We start from the raw sequence: 18,791 nt of genomic DNA on the forward strand, positions 1-18,791 counted from the left end.
GGGGCCTGTTTCAGCCCGTACAAGGCTTCTTCGGCCTGCAAACTTTGTTTTCTGATTTGGGCATCTCAAAACCTGGTGGCTGAGCTACATATACCTCCTCCTTGTGATGGCCGTTCAAAAATGCTAATTTGACATCCATGTGAAAGACTGGCCACTTTTTGTGAGCAACCAAGGCAAGTACTGATAGTTGTCATACGAGTTATGGGAGCAAAGGTTTCATCAAAGTCAAAACCCTCCACCTATGCAAATCCCTATGCAACCAACCTAGCTTTGTTATTTTCAAGTGAGCCATCAGCCTTATACTTAGCTTTCCAAACCCATTTGGTACCAATTACCTTTCTGTTTGGTGGTCGATCAACTAGCTCCTAAGTGTTGTTCTTTATGATGCTGTCATACTCAGACTGTATCGCGGCTTTCCACTTTGGATTTGCTAAGGCTTCATCTAAGGTGGCTAGCTCCTTCACTGTTCCCATTATCGCAGCCCCCTGAAGGCCATATTGACAATGAGATCAGATGTTCTTCTCTGCTCCTCTATTCTCCTTGATCTCCGTGGTCCATTTCTTGAAGATTCTAGCTTCTCAGGTACTGGATTACGCTCATCAAAGAGCTGTTGTGCCCACTTTGGAAGTGGCTTTCCTTGTGGTGCAGCAGCAAGCTGTTGTGATGTGTGTGAGAGTCTTCAACCTCTGAAAACTCCTCCTCCTTGAGAGGAAATCTGACTAGTGGGTTGGGCTCATGGTGGACTATTTCTCCAGCTGATGATAGAGTGGACAGACCTTCTTCCTCCACTGAGTGTGGTTGTTCTGCAAATACCACATCTCGGCTGGCCACAATCTTCTTTGCCTCTGTATCATGGAGCCAATATGCCTTTGACTCTTGACTATATCCAAGAAAGATACACTTCTTGCTTTTGGCATCTAGCTTGGTCCTGGATGCATCTGGAATATGCACATAACATTCACAGCTAAATGTTCTAAAATGAGAAACTGAAGGTTTCTTACCAGAGTAGGCCTCTTGAGGTGTAACATCCTTGAGTGCCTTTGTGTAGCTCCGATTGAGGACATAAATTGTTGTGTTGACTGCTTCAGCCCAAAATGTATTGGACAAACCCTTTGCCTTCAACATGCATCGAGCCATCCCATGACAGTTCGATTGTTGCGGTGTTCTACAACACCATTTTGTTAAGGTGTGGGAGCAATGGTGAGTTGGTGCTTGATGCCATTCTCCTTGCAGTAGCTATCAAATTTCGTTGAAAGGAATTCTCCTCCTCGATCTGTACAAAACTTCTTCGCCTTCTTTCTTGTCTCATTTTCCACAAGCTTCTACCAACTGTTTGAACTTGCCAAAAGCTTTAGCCTTATCCCAAAGGAAATAAACCCACATCTTCCTATTGTAATCGTCAACTAACAGCATAAAGTAAGAAGATTCCCCTAATGCAGTAGTAGACATTTTACCACAAAGATCAGCATGTACCAGCTCTAGAGGAGTCTTTGCCCAATTGCTGCTTTCCTATGGAAATGCCTTACGTTGTTGCTTGCTCATCATACAAGCTTCACATGTTTCCTGCAATTCTGAAAATGCAGGCAAATTAGCTATCATACCCTTTTTCTGCATCTCCTTTAGCACGGCAAATTAGCTATCATACCCTTTTTCTGCATCTCCTTTAGCACGGCAAATCCAATGTGACCAAGTCGCTCGTGCCAAAGCTTACTTGTGCTCTTATTTGTAGACACTGTAAGAGCACTCAACTCGTAGAGATTGTTGTGCCTTACTCCTTTACCGACTACCTTGCCAACAACATCTATAATTTTTGCTTCTATTTTCTTGAAGCGTACTTCAAGTCCACAATTTGTCATCGCAGCAAACTGATAGTAGATTTCTCTTTATCTGGGATACATAGAGCACATTCCAGACCCTTCGGCTGGACATTTAGCATTATTCCCAACAACAACATTGATGGGTTCCTCTAGAGGCTTCGAGGAACTATACCAGCCCTTCTTACTAGTCATGTGTCGAGATGCACCACTATCCAAAATCTATGAATCATCAAACTGAAGCCTGAGCAGATGAACATACCTCTTCAATGGCAACCTAAAGTTCGAGCTTGGTCTCGACATTGTTGACTAACTCCTTTCCCTTTCATAAAGACTTCAAGGTGCCGTTCTTCTCGTCAGCCTACTTCTTTCTACAGTCTTTGACAGCGTGACCCTTCTTGTCAATAATAACAGCTCCCTTGAAACTTCTTCTTTGGCTTCTTCTTCTTTTCATCAAAAGATGTCGTGCCTTTGCCTGCATTGGCCAAAAATGCAGCATCACCACCATCGCGGGTCTTCAGCCACATCTCCTCCTCAAGCAACATAGCACTAAATTCTTCAAATGATAAAGATGGTACTCTAACCTGAGTGTTTAGTTATGTAGCCAAGCTATCATACTTCTGTGGAAGAATTCGGATGCACCTCCGGGCCAACTCCTCACTAATGCATGTAATCCTTACAGCAGCCATTTGATCTCGCAAATTTTTTATCCACGAGATAAATGCTTCGGCAGCTTCTTCTTCAGCAAACTTTTCAGCAACAAGCTGATTCTCCAGGTTCAAAATCTTAGTCTAATTGCGAGTCTCATACTGATTTTTCAGTATGATCCAAGCCTTTGTTTCCTTGGTAGTATATTGAATCAGAGTGAGAAACAGAATCACTTACACTAGTGACGATGGCACAAAGTGCGTCAACATTGTGCCTTCTCCATGCCTGAAGAAGTGTAGCACGTTTGTAGGGTTATTGGGGTTGGGACTTCCCACTGGTTCTGCATCCATTCCCAGAACAGTTTCTAGGAGAGCTCATAAGAGTCTAGAATGGCATTGATTTTGAATTCCCAAAGAGTATAGTTCGTCCCATCAAGATTGCCTTCCGTGAAGGCAGGTGGATGAATGCACAAAATTGGTGTAGCAGCAGCAGCAACAACAGAGGTAGAAGCCTCACTCCTAGGGTTCTATGCAAAGAAAGACTAAACTTTATGCATTATTCCTGCTAAGAGCACCTAAGCTCTGATACCATAAAAGAATATGGCACAACGGAAAGAGATAGCAAGATAAAGCACAATAGACAATGCAATAGATACACAATGGAGAGAATTTAAAATTCTGATCATACCAAAGAGATATAAGTGATGGTGCTGTCCACCCATGCGCTCTTAAATAGAGCTTAGATGGCGATCTAGACAGACTCTAGATGGAGTATGTACGAAGTGTAGAAGGGGGTGGATACTCACAAGCATTGGATGCCTTAGCTCATGGGGCAACCATGTCCATATATAGTATTGTAGGTGGTGTGGTAGACGGGTATACAACGAGGGCGGCTACACTGCATAGACACAGTCACCACCCGCGTATTAAGAACGTGGCCCACTGACCACCTCCCACTAATGATAGACCTGGTATCCGAGGGAATATTCTAAAGAATATTCCTTATACCGTTGCCCAGCTCGTACGCTTGACCATCTCCTAACCATCATCAAATGGTCACAATAATGACCCCATTGGCATTTAAGCTGGGGTTCCCACCACTAAAGACATATGCACCATGGCTACTTCTTATAATGGGGGCCTAACAAATGTGCATTATACATCAAAGTGAGATACATGCTGAGAGGCGGGCATTGAGTGTATACTAACACTTTTAACTCAGGGTACTCATCCATGGCAAGGCTTGATATCCCACACAACACTTCAACCAATTTATTGTTTTTAAAAAAAAAGTGAAAACCCTCTCATCAATTACAACCATTTTGATGAAACTTAACAATTAGTAAACATGTGTGAAAAATAATTGTTAATATTCAAATATGTCTTCTTTTCATTAAATTAGGAAGTCTAAAGGTACAAAAGCACATATATTTCAACAATTACCATTGTTGCATACATAGGCCATCATAGCCTCAAGTTAAGCATTGTCATATGATACTTTCATGTAGAACCTAAGTAACAAGAAAGACTAAATTGAAAAGCATGCCATATGCCTCAAATGAAAAGCATGCCATGTGTCTTATCATCATGGTGGGGCTAATTGAAAAATGCACTCCCAATCATGATGGGTGTACCCAAAAATAGAATTGAAGGTCATGCTAAAATCAATCCTAATCGACATGATTGAAATAATATACATTCATAGGTCTCCACTAATGATTATTAAGTTCAACTTTATGACAAATCATCCCTCTAATCATGACGGTTGAGATTATCCCGCTCATCACATAATTAAAAACTAAATTATGTTGCACCATTCATATGCATAAGAATATGTTCTATCAAAGCTCCTATGCATGTATACCAAAAAAGCCCCAAGTGGATCTCACACAAACACAACAAACAAACCATCAAAATGTATTTAATTGTGCATAACAAATTACCCACAACTTATAAGAAATAGATTAGTCTACCAAGAGATGTTAGAATTGCAATGTTGAGTTGTATTATGTTTCTTAGATATGAATAATAGTGATCTACTCTTTATGAGAATCACAAGAAAAATGTTAACCACATGTTACATTTTAATTAGTTGTATCAAGGTGTGCAAGACATATAAGCTATATAATGTTGTACATAACAACTAATTGTACGAGATTAATTTGCACAATGATATTATGCTTATGCCTTGATTGAGGATGAACACACTCTGAGCGACCGAAACTGAGTAGGAAGCATCTCCGAGCGAGTGGAAAAAATCCAGCAAACGAATTTGCCAAAAATGATATCAAAACATATATTTTTCGTGTTAAATATAAGAAGCCAGTGGAGCTCAACTTTCTCATCAAGCAAGCATAACAAATATATCATCTTTTTGGCTTCATTGTCACCCTTGACCTATGTAAGCTACAAATATATCTCAGTCGCAAGACAGATATGTGAAGCATGTCAACAATGGAACACTACACCATTAAACAAGAAAACCTACATCCAACACTACAACAATAAAACTCTCATTTGTCTTCATATTCCTCCCAAGTCCTCATAGCAATTTTTTTATAGCTCCATATTAGCTAGAGAGGCATTGCAAAAATTTAAAAATCACTTTTGTGGAACACCTCAAAACAAGATACATTTAACCTCAATACATTCTTTGCATAAAGTAGTTTACAATAGTTTACAAATGACCAAATAATAGAAAAATAGCCCAAACCAAAAACTTACTTCTCTCCAATACCACAAAGTCATTTGTCTTAATTATCCTTCCACAAGGGATTATGATGTCCCATCAAGCATTAAGACATATTGTCTGTTGGAATTAGGGTTGCGGAAAAGCACACAAAGCTTGGAGAAGAAGAAGCAAGAATGCACACAACACACAAAATTAGATTGTGTCAATGTACAAAGATAAGTTAGCCCTAGAATAATGGGCGTGTATACAAGCCGGGGGAAAAAACCTCCTAAAGAGGGAAAAAGTACCCGGCGGTCCTAAGTGTGTTCACACACATCACTGCCTATATATATGGCAACAAATCTCCCATGGGAGTGATGGTGTGAATGAGAGCTGGCACTCATGTATAGGGAAGTGCCATGCCCAAAGTAGATCAGTCCACAAAGGGGAGCAAGCCCAAAGCTTTGCGGAAAGCTTCAAACTTCTCACGAGGAAGCGCCTTTGTGAGAAAAGATCGGCAAGGTTGTCCTGTGTTGGCACATATGCCGAGCTGATCTCTACTGCTGAGAGTCTCTCCCTGACATAGTGATAATGCACCTCAATGTGCTTTGTGCGAGCATGAAAAACTAGGTTTCTCGCAACTACCAATGCGCTTTGACTGTCAGTGTAGATAGAGGTGGCTGACTCCTGTCCAACACCCAAGTTAGCCACATAAGCCGTCTGAGCCACACACACTCAACCGTAGCTGTGAAAGCTGCCCTGTACTCAGCTTCACAAAACTAGAAGTGGCCACAGTAGGTTGCTTCTTGCTCAACCAAGATATGCATGAGCTACCGAGCAGGAAACAAAAACCACTTGTGGACACTCTTGTGTCATAGCAACCAGCCCAATCTGAGTCCGAAAAAGCATGTAAATCTGGCGGCATCGATCCCCCCTTGGGATAAAACAGCCCAAGATGTATGGTGCCACTCAAGTAGCGAAAGATGCGTTTAACTACCTTCCAATGCTGAGACCCTAGGCTATGCATAAACCTGCTCACCTGTGAGACTGCAAATTGAATGTCCCCCGGCCTCGTAATGCATACATAAATGAGGCAACCAATAGCTGTCTGATAGAGTGTGACATCAAAGTGATCTCCAGCATCATGAAGACTCAACTTCAAACCTGTCTCCATTGGAGTTGCAATAGGCTTGCAGTCTTCAAGGCCAAATCTTCGCAACAATGTCTCAATATACTTTGTCTGACACAAAGCAATACCTCCATCACACTGCTTAAATTGTATCCCCAAATAATGATGCAAATGCCCCAAATCTGATATCTGAAAAGAGGCATTCAAATCAGCCTTAAAATCAGCAATATGACTCTCATTTGGTCCTGTGGGCAGCATGTCATCGACATAGAGAGCAATGATTAGATGTACATCATCCACATGTTTAATATACAAAGTGCTTTCTATTGGACTATTCTGAAAACCATGTGCAGTCAAATATGCATGTATCTTTTCATACCAAGCTCGTGGAGCTTGCTTTAAACCATATAAAGCCTTTTTCAACCTGCACACTTTGTTTTCCTACCCTCTTATAACAAAACCACGAGGCTGCGATACATACACCTCCTCATGCAAATCTCCATTCAAGAACGCAGTCTTTATGTCCAATTGATGTACATTCTAACCATTATGAGCTGCCAATGCTCAAATGCTACGAATGGTAGTCATACGACAAGTGGGAGCAAAGGTCTCATCAAAATCAATGCCCTTTTCTTGAGCATAACCCTTTGCAACAAGTCTAGCCTTATAGCGATCAACACTGCCATCTAGCTTTCGTTTCAACTTAAAAACCCACTTACATCCAATGACCTTTTTACCAATAGGCAAATCACACAAAGACCATATGCCATTCTTCATTATAGCATCATATTCACTTTGCATTGCAGCCAACCAATTTTCTAATTTTTGTGCCTCATCAAATGAAAGAGGTTATTCCTCTTCACACATACTAGACATAGCCAAAGCATAATAATCTGATGCATAAGAGGCATGCTGAAAACCTGAACGAGTACGACTAGAAATAGGTGCATCAATTTTACTATCACGCAAGGTTTGCACCAGCCATTTAGGCATACCTCTAGCCTGCTCATTTTCAGCCTTATCCTCATAAATTACATCCTGTAAATCTGCATCAGAAATAGGCTGATCTATGATGTCGTTTGAAATCTGCATAGGCTGAATATTTGCCTCATTAAGACTTACATTTGAATTCCCACCTGTAAACAGAGGCAACAACTTATCAAATACATCCTCTGAGCTCACACCTGTCTCTTTGGTACATGACAACAAAGGCTACACAGCATCTTTCACAAAAACAACATCTCGACTAATCAAGATATGCTTTGACTGCGGATGATACGATCTATAACCCTTGCTCTCAGCACTGTAACCAATAAAAATGCATTTAATAGCCTTATCATCCAAATTTTTATGTTGTTCCACAAGCACTAAAGCATAGGCCAAGCAACCAAAGACACGCAAGTGACCAATAGAAGGCTTCCTGCCATGCCAAGCTTCGTATGGAGTAACAGACTGCAAGGCCTTTTAGTGGGACACCTGTTGAGTACATATGTAGGACACATGATAGCCTCAAGTCAAAACGCATGTGGCAAAGCTTGGCTCTTGACCATACATCGTGCCGTCTCCATAAGTGACCTGTTTTTCCTCTCAACAACACCATTTTGCTGAGGAGTATACGGCACTGTACATTGGTGTTTTATCCCACGACTAGCCAGAAATGCATCAAACTCTTTAGACATGTACCCCCCTCGATCAGAACGGAGGGTGCCCACAGTACAATTGGATACATTTTCAACCATAAGCAAAGCACAAAACCACTTTGGACTTTGCCTTCAGTGGATATACCCATGCATGCCTTGAGTAATCATCAATGAAAGTCACAAAGTACAAGTGTTTACCAAATGACGGAAGTTGCATAGGCCCACATACATCACTATGTACAAGTTGCAATTTGCGAGTGGCCCGCACAGAACCATCCTTTGGAAACGCAGAACGCTACATTTTGCCCAAAATACAGCCTTCACTCACAAATGTTTCAATGGTGCCTCAAGAGGGGGCAATGAAGCAACCATATCAAATTTATGCAAACGCAGCAAACTAGCAAAGTTCAGATGACCAAAACGAGCATGCCATAGTTTTGCATATGAAACTGCCTTTTCATCAAAAACTGCATTTGTTGAATCTTCCACACACTTGTCATAAGAATTGAGCCTATACAGCCCACGAAACAAGGTGCCAGATGCAATAATCGTATCACCAGAAGTCAAATCATGAACAGTACATCTGTCATCCACACAAATTTGACTACAAGTCCAAGTCTAGCAAGCACAGAGACATACAATAGATTCTTCTTTATCCCTGGCACATACAAAGCATCTGAAAGTGTGAAAGCGCTGCCATTTGCAGCAGTAAGCATAATTTTACCAACGTCCTTCACTGGGTAAGAAGCATTATTAGCACATGTGACAGTATTCCCATTAGAGACAGCCTCAAGACAAGTGAACATATCACGATGCGAGGTAATGTGCTTTGTAGCACCATTGTCAAAATACCATACATCAGAGTCAACAGAAACTGCCAAACATGCGTCATGTACAGATGGGTCATACTGGCAATAAATGCTAAACGCCCATTCTGTATCCTGCACAACATTTGCAGAATCTGCATTTGTAGAAGCATCCGCTATTGTGGCTGCATTTGACTCTTTCTTCTTTGTCTCTTTAGCCTTTAGCTTAGGGTAATTCTTAATGACATGATCAGTTGCCTTACAATAGTTGCACCTGATTTTTTTCTTGCCTTTATCAAGAGCCTTCTCAGACCTATTGTTGCTACCTGTGGAAGGAGAAGAAGTTGCAGACCTACTAATAGGAGAAGAAACAGTGGAAGGGGCTGCCTTACCACTTCTTCTCTGCTGGGCAGCAACAAATGCGTGATCAACTGCACGCTGCCTAGCCCTGTTTTGCTTGGACTGCGCTTCTTGCAAGAGCTTGTTGATTAAAGTATCATACTTAACAACATCAGGTCTATCCTCAGTAACAAGTCTCCATGTGAAAGCAAAAGTCTGATATGACTCAGGTAAAGCATCAAGAACAGTCTGTACAAGAGAATGATCAGGAATAATCTTACCTGCAAAAATCAACTGTTCCTTGAGATCTTTAATCTCAGCAAGAAAAACATTCATGTCATCATCTTCCTGCATAATCTTCGATTCTATCTCTTTACGCAAGTAAGAGATTTTTGCCTCGTTACGACCTACATACAAACCAGCTAGAATATGCCAAGCCTGTTTTGCTATTTTAGCTGAACGAATATGTGGAGTGATGTTATGTTTGACAGAAAGTGCAATCAAGGCATGAGCCTGTGCATCTTTACCATCCCAACGAGCTTGTTCAGTAGTGGGTAAAATAGCAGCAGCAGTAGAGCTGCTAGAACCTGCAACATCCTCAACAGATCCTACATCCACAGAAGTGGGTAAAACAGCAGCAACAGTAGAGCTGCTAGAACCTGCAACATCCTCGACAGATCCTACATCCATAGAACCTAGACGTATATCCATATCCTGCACAATGTTCCACACTCCTTTTGCAACCAAAACATGCTGCATCATGTATGCCCAAAGTGGGTAGTTGCTGTCTGCATCCAATTTGTCATCAGCAAACAACATGCGAAATACATCATTGCTGTTATCAGCCATGGCCATTGACTAAAACTGATGTAAAAGCTACCCGTAATGAAGCAAATACTGAACAAAAAATAACTCGTGCTATGTAGCACGGTCCACAATAGAATACATATGCCTCAATCGGAGAACGTGAGTCGGAGGGTGCTAACGGCGTAGCCCTGGGAGCCGATGCCTGCTCTGATACCAATTGTTAGAATTAGGGTTGCAGAAAAGCACACAAAGCTTGGAGAAGAAGAAGCAAGAATGCACATAACACACAGTATTAGATTGTGTCAATGTACAAAGATAAAATAGCCCTAGAATAATGGGTGTATATACAAGCCGGGGGAAAAAACCTCCTAAAGAGGGAAAAAGTGCCCCGGCGGTCCTAAGTGTGTTCACACACATCACTGCCTATATATATGGCAACATTGTCAAGGTGCAGTGTGAGACCTACAACATCTTGACGACAGGGCCTAGAATATTTCCATCTTAGATAGAGCAGCTTGATGCATGAAGGTTTGAGTCTGTGCATCCAAGTTAAGCACTTTCATAAACATAAAGTACATGCATTTAATTACAAGGCACACAAGTAAGGTGTTTGCTCTCCTGCTTTTGAAAGTCCTCCATAAGTGCAACAATGGAGCTCTGAAATTGTGACCGAATAGTTCACACCCTTGGTGCGGGATCCCTCCATGTGCTAACGTGAAATATGTGTGTTTCATTGCACAAGATTGCTTCCTAAACCCCTTCAACTAAAGAAATTTTTTTTCCCTTTTCAAATTTTCCAGTCAACGTCCATTAAACTCTTTAGTCAACGTCTCCCTCCATCAAACTACATAGTCGTACCTATATTTAGGACATACACCACTGACTGACCTTGGAGTGGTGTGGTGATCTCTATGGTGATTGGAGATTGAGATTCCTCTCTCTAAAACAAAACCACTTGCACAAAGATCTTCAATCTCAATGATGGTGAGACTTGTCCCAGTGGCAACTAGCCACATGCCGAAGCAAGACCCGATGGCCCCAAGACCTTAGACATATCCAGAGCCCATGAGTGTGTGTTGGTGGAGTTGTAGAACCATATAAAACTCTCCATTGTACCACCAATTTAATGACATGGACCCCAAAAACCAAGTGCAAGAACACCCTCATCTGCTGACTTCCCAAAAGGGTAGATCGATTTCCCACACCTCATCTTGCTTTTCGGCAATAATCCAAAACACATGACCACGCTATTTGGTTCGGTTCTTCGAATAGCCCACATGGTCTTGTTGACATTTGCCTCCACAACATCCATACTGAATTGTCTTTATGGCACACGTGGACCCACTTGCTAATTCACCTCTATGGTCACATACTCCAGCTTGTAACTATCATTCTCAAGAACAACACTGGGAGTATTTAACACTGGGAGTATTTAACACTGGGCGCTTACATTGCACACTACATTGTTCCCTATGAACACATTGCATCTCAAGAGAGTTTGCCTCTTCCATTGTTGAATTAGCCAAATCAGTAAGCTTTTTACCAGAGGTTGGGGCAACCTCTCCCCCACTACAGAACTTGTTTGGTATGCCCTCAAGTTGCGGATCAATTCCCAAGTGCTTTCTTGTAAGAAATGCATTGTAGTTCAAGCTTTGTAAAACTGCCAAAAGGACAATCTTCACCAGCTGCTTCATATAAGGACAATCTACACCAGCTGCTTCATATAAGGAAATGTGATTTTTGAATCCCACACTTGCTCTCATGCTAGAGTGCTTTGCCTTAGACAAATTTGTGGTCGGTGCAAACAAGTCGTCCTCATTTTGCATAAGAAACCATGACCCCCAATTGCAGGCCCTAGTATCCCACCATGCTAGCCAAGTTTCCAAGCAAAGAATCTCTCCCTTCACGGCATGATTATTTCTCCAAAAATATTACAATTCTTCCTTGCACTGTTCGTAGTAGTGGCCACATCTGTGGGGGCTTCTTTCCAATTTTTGCACAAAATCTTGTGGTCCTCCTAAGAGGATGCACATATACATCTCTTTGTGTTATTGAGAATGTTCTGATCTGAGTAGAAAACACAATCTCCCTCCTTTACCTACATGTTCTTTTTAGCACCACCATTATTACACAGACCGCATAGCTAACCAATTAGCACTAGCCTCGTCAGCCATGAACCCTCAAAACTATGGAGCTCCAAAGCCACACTTCTTCACCACATCATTCAACATTTTCCAAAACTCAATTTGCGTATATCTATCCTCTACCCTGAACTCTCACATGTGGCTATTATCAAAACCTCATGGATGAAAGGGTCATACACATGGGCATCCATTATAGACCAGCCTTGAACTCCATGCACATGGTCAAAGTGAATCCACATCTCTTGTGGATTGCCACCAGGATGCATTTTATTCACAAGGTCCAAGTCATTCCCTTGTCCAATAGTGGACATTTTAAATACATGCGGTTGTGTGTGGTGTCTAGTTGATTAAGAAATAGAATGCTGTGAATAAATGGATATCTACATCTGTTTTTTAGATCTAACACTGCATCCAATCCCTTTGCACTAATCGAACTTTCCCTCTTTGCATCCTCTACACACTTTTAAATCCTCCTTTTATTAGAAAGTGGAGTCACTGCATCTAGGATCTCTTTAAGGTCTTCCAAACTCTGCACTATTTATAACCTTATCACCCAACAACATTTTCATGACAATGTCTTGGGCTAGAGTAACCCCTAATTGTTTTGGAGTAGCAAAAGGATTGAATTGTGCATGCATTGCAATCTTCTTCTCCACACCTTTTTTTGGGGCCTAGATGAACCCTCTTCATGAATAGCACATCTTGTGGTTGAGAAATGGTGACTAGGTATGTAGTAGTAGATAACTGATGGACAAGTCCCTATACACTTTGGTCACTAGGTATGTACTAGGTATGTAGTAGTAGATAACTGCTGGACAATCCCTGTACACTCTAGCATTTGGCCACAATGTTTGCAAGAGAGACTTCCATATTCATGACCAACAATTCCTATTGAGCACATTCTTTTAAGTCTTCCTTTCCATTGCGTCAAGTTAGCACTCGTCATTCTTGCCAAGTATGGGTAATTAAAATTCAAGCATCACAAATGACCACCACATATGTTAAGCCTGATGGCACCAGCAAAACAATCTAATGTGCAAGTAATATATTTTGTCTGAACATGCCCAGTGTGCTTTTGATCCATACCGATCATTGAAGAACCTGCTCCACAAGGAGGAAGCTCACAAGAAATATATCCATCATATGTAATGGGCAACTCTTCCACTTACAACACTTCTTTTGTGTTACACAAGGCAACATGCAAGCTACTATTCATCAACGGTAGGTTCCCTATCAAATACAACACACTCTGAACAATAGTATTTTGTGCATGTCCTACAGAAACACAATCATCATCAAGAGCAATTGGAGCTGTCCCGGTTGCCCTAATCAATAAAAACTTTATAGAAAGAATGAGCATCTGCATCAAGAATGAAACCATCTTCTCCATTTGCAAGTGTAGTTATTTCTATCTTCACCTTCTCACTACCTAGAGACAATGGTCAAAGTGTGACAAAGCATCCCACCAACTCAAAGTGCTAAAGAATATCAGCAAGCTTAAGATAACAATATCTTGCCTCATTCATAACAACAAGCTTTTGTCCAGGCACACAACTATAAATAGTAATATGCCTAGCTGTTCAAAATCCTTTAGGATGCTAGAGCAACAAGAAATCATTTGCAAAAAGATAACATTAAAAACTTGGGAGGTCATTCTTTTATTTTTAATCACCATAACAAACTCTATTAATTATCGAAAGTAAAGATAATAATTATTATCAATAGGTGCAATAATCACTTTGGGCTCTAAGGTTTAAAGTTCATGGGCTTTAAAGTGCAATAATCGATATTTCATTTATGCTCATCCCAGTCGTATCAAATATTTGTTTTTTCTATTATGATTGTTGCCAGGCCAATGAAATCCTAGCAAATCAGCTTTGATTCAGTACATGGGCTTTTAAAATCCCACAAAGTGTAATAATTAATATTTCATTTATGCTCATTACGATTGCCTCAAATATTTATTATTTTGTAATGCGCCATCAAAACATTAGCAAATTATATGAGAATCTAGCCAATAAGCCAATATACTCTACTTGACATGTGTGTCCTCATAACTTCACATGATTTGTTATGGTAACACTCACAAGACCCCACACGAACGTTAAGTGTATAAGCCTACCCTTTGAGAAAAATTCACACTACTAGTTGTGCTTACACTTCATAGAACTTCATAAATGTGAAGCGTATAGTCATGTCCTTTGGTGAAAAACAACATGTATAGCAAACCTAAAATATAGCCTATTTTCATCTAATTTACCTTTGTTGAAAAACAACATGCATAGCCAACCAAAAATATAACCTATTTTCATCTCTGATTTGCAATTGCCCTATCTTCTTCAACACCGGGCTAGCTTGCAACAAGGAGGTTGCCATCATTGCCTACAACAATGATTGTTCATCATCGCCATCACCATCGATTGTCCATCGCCAGGTTAGCTAGCCAGGTTAGCTATGTGAGAATATTTGCTCGCCATCACTATGTTAACTGGTGTGCTCACCAACGTCGTGTTGAAATATTTGTGAGCTTAATTGAAATACCATCGCCTGTAACCTTGTCCATGCCTTGGCCATTGGCCATGGCCAAGGTGTTAAGGGCAACCATACTCTTTTCAGGAGGCTGGCTCTTTGGTCGTGGCCTTGGCCAAGGCATGGCCAAGGTTTTAAGGGAGACCATTGCAACCAGAATCTTATTCTAGGAATTGATTGTGGAAAGATAGAGAATTAATTCAATCATAAAAACCATTGCTTGTAAGCTTCAACTAAATCAAAGCAATTGAAAAATTAAACACTTAAACAAAAAATACTTAGCTCCAAAAAGACCATATTGGGTGCAATCTTCCCCCCTCTTGTGCGTGGCCTCTCCCCACACAAGAGTATTTCTTTATTAGCTTTCCTTTTCACCAAAATTAGGCCATAGCCCCCAAAATACAAGATGTGCTTTTTAGAGAGCACGGCACTCTTCTTTAATAAAAATAGAGTGTCAAATTGGGACTAGGGTAAAGCCATAGGCTTTAATAAATTCCACAAAAATAAATGTATCTTTCCTAAAGTTCAAAATGGAAAAATCATTTAATAAGGTTACAAGCTACTATGCTTGCCAAAAATGAAATGTGATGATCCAAGACATTTCTTCCAAAGTAAACTCTTCAATTCCCATAGTCTTCATCACCTGAAAATATAAGCCCAATTAATTATTAAATTAATCCCACAAACATTAAACAGGCACAAATCATCACCAACTCATGACTACCAGGCGTAAGTACCCCAGGAATCACCCTGCTATACAAACCTAACTGAAATAATCATAGGTGGCCTCAAACATACGTCATATACCGCACGTATTAATATTTATAGTGGTGTCACCCACGATATTAACCTAGCCGGCATGACGCAAGAGTAATCTAGGCGTCCCCAAATTACTCAAGAGGGGATAAATAATATTTTTGTAGAGGACTTAAAATATATTCTCATGACATCCCTCTTGCTTGAGTTTGCAATTGTCCTCAATTTGCGGATTTGCTGGGTTTGAAAAGAATGAAGAATTTCAGGGTAAACTCGGAAAAATTTCTCAGGTATCCATTTAGCATCTTCTTGTGGATGATTCTTAAAAGTCAAAAGATACTTGAAGTATTGATTACCTGTTCTTGTTGTTGTTATCTCTTGGTCAATGATTGCATCAGGAACTAGTACTTCTTCCTCTCCTTCAATAAGAGGTGGTTCCTCATATGTTGGGTGAGTAGGAAGTGTTCCTCGAAAAGGTTTCAAGAGATGGATATGAAAAGAATTGTGGATATTCCAATTAGATGGAAGCTCTAGTCTATAGGCCACATCATTAATCTTTTGAAGGATTTTAAATGGCCCATAATATCTAGGCGCTAGCTTCACTGCTGCAGGGAATTTTTCCACACTCTTTAATCGACGCTTTTCAATTCTCAAAAGTACATAATCACCTTCTTGAAATGAAAAATCTTTGCGCTTCCTATTTGCTTGAGATGTATACTTCTCTTGAGCTCTTTGAATACAATCACGCACTTCAGATAGAATGCGATCAAAGTCTCTAACATATTGGTCGGCTGCTTCAATCTTATGAGAGAGTCTAGTAACCGGAATAGGCAATGCTTTTCCATAGATGATCTCAAATGGTGCTCGACCAGTAGCAGTATGAGGAGTATTATTGTAAGCAAATTGGAGTAGGTGTATGTACTTATCCCATGCACTAGGTTGCTAGGAAACATAGGCTCTAAGCATATCTAAGATAGTGCTATTTGTAACTTCGGTCTGTCCATTCGATTCCGGATGGAATGCCGTGGAAAAATCTAACTTAGTGCCTAAGTTTGAGAAAAGAGCAACCCAAAAGTGACTACAAAATTTAGAATCTCTATCAGAAACTATCACTTTGGGTAGACCATGATGAATAAAAATTTGCTTAACAAATATGTTCGCGGCTTGCTGAGAAGTTAGTGTCTTTTTACATGGAATGAAATAGGCTTGCTTACTAAATCTGTCCACTATTGTCCAAATCATGTCATGGTGACTGGAAGTAGTAGGGAAGCCAGTAATGAAATCCATAGACACTTGTTCCCATGGTCTATCAAGAATAGGTAGAGGCATAAGCAATCCTAAAGCTTTGCCTTTGTAGCTTTTGATTGTTTGGCAAATGTTACATTCAGCGACAAACTTAGCTACATCATTCTTCAAATGGGGCCAATAGAATTCTCGAGAAACTACTTGAAGTGTTGCGGAAACTCCTCTATGTCCCACAAATGGTGGTTGGTGCATCTCTTCCAAGACAAACTGTCTGTAAGGTTGAGTAACACACAATCTCTTCTCAAAGAAAAGATAACCATCATTATGAGAATAACTTCCTTGAGGTGTCCAATTGTTTTCACGCAATTTGATCCATATTTGAGAAAAATCTGGATCAACTTCGTAAGTTTCTTTCATGAGAACGAATGGTTCACTTTCAATTATAGAAATGTTGTTGATATTTGGTCTTCGACTCAAAGCATCGGCAACAACATTTTCTTTTCCAGGTTGATATTGAATCATAGGTTGGAAACTTTGAATGAAAGCTGCCCATTTGATATGCCTATCTGAGATAAGAGGTTGCGTAAGCAAATGCCTAATGCTTTGTTGGTCTGTCTTGATAAGAAATTTAGAGCCCATTAGGTAATGCTTCCAGATTTTCAAAGCATGCACTACTGCTGCTAATTCCTTGTCATAAGTGCTATAATTTTGCTCTGCAGGCTTAAGCTTTCTACTTTGATATGCAATAGGATGGTTGTCTTGCATAAGAACAGCTCCAAATCCTTTGCCACTAGCATCAGTCACTACTATAAAGAATGGTCTTTGAAAATCAGGTAGTGTAAGAACTGGTGCTTGTGTTAAAGCATTCTTGAGTGTTGCAAAAGATTTATCTTGCTTTTCAGTCCAATTGAAATTTGTAGCTTTCTTAAGGAGTTCAGTCAAAGGATTGGCAATACAAGCAAAATTCTTGACGAACTTCCTATAATAACTACATAAGCCAAGAAAAGATCTAAGATCATGTATGTTTCTAGGCGTAGGCCAAGAAGCAATACACTCAATTTTCTTAGGATCTACACGAATCCCTTCGGCCAATACTATATGTCCTAAGTATTCAATCTCTTCTTGAAAGAAAGAACTCTTTTCAGGATTGACATACAATTCATTTTCTCTCAAAAGGTTGAACACTTGTTCCAAGTGTTGTTCATGTTCTTGTCGATCCTTACTAAAAACAAGAATGTCATCAAAGAACACTATAACAAAACTTTGAAACTTAAGGAATATACGATTCATCATACGGCTGAAAGTAGCTGGAGCATTGGTCAAACTAAATGGCATAACCAAAAACTCATAATGACCAGTTTGGGTTCTAAAAGCTGTCTTGAATATGTCAGATTGAGTCATACGGACTTGATGATACCCAGACTTTAGGTCAATCTTGCTAAAGACCTTTGATCCTCTAAGCTTATCAAGAAGATCATCTACCCTAGGAATAGGATATCTGTTCTTGACAGTAATCTTATTCAATGCACGATAGTCTACACACATTCGGTAAGTTCCGTTCTTCTTCTTAACAAGAAGTACTGGAGCTCCAAAAGGTGAACTACTAGGTCGAATAAGGCCTCTCTCTAGCAAGTCTTCTATTTGGCTTTGGATTTCTCTTTGCTCTAAATTGTTGACTCTATAGGGAGCTTTACAAGGCGGGGAATTTCCAGGCAATAAATCAATGCTATGATCCTCAGGCCTAGATTTAGGTAATCCTGGAGGCAGATCTTCCATGAAACAGTCACTAAATTTGGAGATAAAAGAATCAAACTTTGGTCTTTTGGATGTGTCCAACTTAGCATCAAGCTGGTTAACCCATACCATATAAGTCTTATCTCTTTTTCTTAGAGCTCTCTTTGCTTGAGTGTGACTCAATAAAGGACTCATTTCTCCTTTGACTTGACACTGGAGGATAATATTTTCATTGTCCTTCTTTAGAGAAATACTATGAGTGTCATAGTCTATAATAGGATTGTATTTGTGTCTCCAAGGCATACCCAAAATTATATCTACCCCTTGTAAAGGTGCAACTAAGAAATCCCTCTTTTCTGTTAAAGGTTTGATGTATAAATCCAAATCTTTCACTACTTGCATGCAATTATACTTTGTTCCAGTAAATGCTGCTTTGACTTTATAATGCGTAGGTAAAAAATGAAGATTTAATGCTCTAAGTACCTTTTCAGAAATGAAATCATGTGTACTACCATCATCATGCAAAATAA

The sequence above is a fragment of the Cibotium barometz genome, chromosome 23 (genome assembly GCF_041138505.1).
Source record: "Cibotium barometz isolate CiBa-2024 chromosome 23, ASM4113850v1, whole genome shotgun sequence".
Classification (NCBI taxonomy): Eukaryota; Viridiplantae; Streptophyta; class Polypodiopsida; order Cyatheales; family Cibotiaceae; genus Cibotium; species Cibotium barometz.